Source organism: Crocuta crocuta, unplaced genomic scaffold (assembly GCF_008692635.1).
Source record: "Crocuta crocuta isolate KB4526 unplaced genomic scaffold, BGI_CrCroc_1.0 scaffold299, whole genome shotgun sequence".
In the NCBI taxonomy this organism is placed as follows: domain Eukaryota; kingdom Metazoa; phylum Chordata; class Mammalia; order Carnivora; family Hyaenidae; genus Crocuta; species Crocuta crocuta.
The window spans coordinates 3,393,663-3,397,030 of NW_027532747.1; positions in this window are offsets into that span (position 1 = coordinate 3,393,663).

Below are 3,368 nucleotides of genomic sequence, written 5' to 3' on the forward strand. Positions count from 1 at the left end.
TTTTGGTAAGCGCCCCCTTGCAGCATTTCATTAGCTGTGCCTTCTGAGGGATGCTAGCCTGACTCATGCCTCTCTCTCTCTCTCCCCCTCTCTGTTTTTCCCTAAGCGAGTACTTCCCCCTCACTTCCCTTTCCCCCACTTCCTTTGTAGAGAGCATCACCGGCAGACAAGAGTTTTCAGAGCCTGGGACTGGGGCGGGCTGGGGAGGGGGAGAGCTTGCAACTGAGTCACGCTCACCTACAACTCCAGTTTAGCATTTCCTGAAACGTCCTCTTTCTCAAACTGCTTAAGGATACAAACTAATTAATCCTCACAGCCTCATAAAACCCTTGTTGGGAAGGTGATCATTATTGTCTCGTCCCCAGCTCCTCCCATCTATCACCAGACACCTCACTGTAGTGCCAGTCCTGACGACAGCGGCTGTCAGCCAGACTCAGAACTGAAAATTCCCTTCTGGATCCCGGTTCTTTCCCTAAATGAACCATTTCAACTCTCTATCTCTTCCTTGTCTGTGCTTTAAATAGGGTAGATTGACGGTCACTAGACCACTGAATTCAGACTAGCGTGTGCATGCGTCTGTGCACGCACACATGCATGTTTTGCATTTTCGGTTACACAATTTGTAGACCCCGTGACTACAGGGAAAGCAGCAGAGAGCCCCTTTCTGTGCAACACATGCGCGTACACACACATGCACACACACACCATCCCTCAGCCACTCTGTCTCTGGGTAAGTGGGAGTTGGGGGGTGGGATTTGGTGGAGTTTGATCATCTTTGTGAACAATATTTTTTCCCAAGTCGACCAACTGGGTGATGCCAGTCCCTACCAAATTTGAATTGATGACTCAGAATTAAAATTAGCAAGGCAAGAAAATTCCAAATGAGGTGAGAAAGCAGTAGAAATAGTTCCAGATCCCCTAGTACTGAGCCATTCAATATCATTTCTGATGACAGGGACAGAGCTAGGAACATTCACTGTGGGTGTGAGTCTTTTTCATATACGGAGAGTTGGGTAAGTATTTTTAAGGAAAATAATACATGAATCAGGAACAGTGAATTTGGTTTAACCCCCTGCAGACTGCAGCTATAAAGGCAGTAGGCAGTGATGTCTCTTAGTTTTCCTAGAGCTTACCTATGCCTCATGTCCTTAAAGCAATAGTCGGAAATCTACCGTGGTATCAAGCCCAAGTGTTACTTGGAGAAACAAGTGAGGTGCAGTGATAACCATGTTTTAACAGAAGCGATGTTGCTAAATTCATTCCATGGAAAGAGTCAACCGAACAATTGCTGAAAGGCAAGTGTTGTGGTCCTGTCTCTGCAATACAGTGACAATGCAAAAAACCCCTCCAAATCCAGCACAGCCTTAATTGAGTCCTTATGGCATTTAGAGGTTTGCTGTAATTTTCAGAAATGTCTTAAAATAATTCTAGAAGATATGCCAGGAAGCGCAAAAGGCCTCTTTCGTCTTTCTTTGCTTCTGGATTTGAAAGCTCTTAGAGATTCTAGAACTGTAAGGAAGGAGATAAGGGCCATCTTGAGAGCCTTATTAATATGTATATTAAGGGGCACCTGGGTGGCTCAGTTGGTTAAGCCTCCAAACTTTGGCTCAGAGCCCTGCATCGGGCTCTGTGCTGACAGCTCAGAGCCTGGAACCTGCTTCCGATTCTGTGTCTCCCTCTCTCTCTGCCCCTTCTCACTCATACCCTGTCTGTTTCTCTCTCTAAACATTAAAAAATTTAATATGTATATTAATATGATTTGTTTAGTACCACGATTACAGCTTCCTCAAAAATTAAAACAAGTCTGTCCACTGGTCAGACTGATGTATTTTATATATCCCCATCTTTGGTCAATAGTGTTTATAGAGCCTGAGGTAAAGAAATTAACAGGCAGTTTGCTTCTAAGTTTGTCCTATACCCATGAATATGGAAAGATTTGCCTTCTTTTTGCAGATTTTTTTTCTTTTTAAGCACCAGAAATGAAGCCCAAAGTAATTGGTAAGATGTGTTGCTCAGTTTTTATATTGCTACAAAATTAATTTGACTACATTTTAGAGGGTGGATCCCCGTTAAAAAAAAAAAACTTAAAAAAAAAAAACAAATGAACTGCGGATTTTCTTTCTACAGAAACATTGGGAGTTCCCATTTCTATTGACACTACTTATCTTGGTTCTTTCCAGATTTTTGTAAAGACATAATATAAAATATAACTGCTCAGAAGGCAAAGATAACATTGTAGGATCTCGAATAGAACCCCACCTCAGCTAAGAGCTAAATGTTGGAGAATTATTCAAAGAATTTCAAACAAGAAGCCTTGGCTTAGAGGGTCACGTGTCTGTTTAATCTGCCCCCACTGTAGTGACTGCTGCACGTGCACACCCAGGGAATCTGAACCCCACACAAGGTTAATAAAAATGCACTCTGATGTGATGAAATGATTTGTGATTTTTGAACTATTCCTCTATAAAGAAATTTAAAGTGACTAAGACTATGGAGAATTATCTGCTGGAATGTGCTGTGAGGCTAGAAAAAGAAGAGCAGGGAAATATTTGTGAGTTCAAAAAGCTTTTTGACATCTGCTGTTCTCCCCTCCCTCTCTCCCTTCCTTCCTTCCTTCCTTCCTTCCTTCCTTCCTTGCAGAAAATATGGCATTCCTTTCCATCTGATTCCAGTATGCACGAAGCCCCGAGTCCGGATCAGGCACACAGTAGGCCTACAGCAGGTCCACTTCTCTCATGGAGAAATGAGTTCGAGGTATTGTAATATTACTTCAGGAGTACATTTGTACCTGTACTTTTTTCTTTTTATATGTTCCTATGTTAAGCTCCTGTGCATGCACTCGCGCACACACACGCACGCACTTTTTGGGGACAGGACTGACTTTTATGCTATACGAAGGTTTGGTAGCTGAAGGGGTGGGGTGGGGTGTGTGTGTGTGCAGTGACCTTCTCAGAAGGGTACTGGACACCTTACCTGTCTAGGGTCCTGAATAAGGAGTAGGGCCTAGGCTCCACCAGCCCCTCCAGCACCGCCTGCCGTCTGGGCATCGAGAGAGGACGTACCAGTGGGGGCCAACTGCCAAAGCCAGGCGGGGTCGAGGGAGAGGTTAAGGTCGGGGGAGAGGCGGCTATTGATCTGCGTGGAACGAGAGACAGAGAGCGCAGCAAGACTAAAGGGGGAGCTGTGAGACCAGACATTAACAGCTTTCAGCGCTAATGATGCCCGTGCCAGACGGGCAGAGGGAAAAAAAGGAGACTGGAGCGGCAGCTGGGATTGCTCTCTAGCTGCACCCGCCGCCTCTCGGGCGGGCAGGAGGGAGGTGGAGGGGGGCGCGGAGGAAGGGGGGGGAGGAGAGGGCCAGGGGGCCC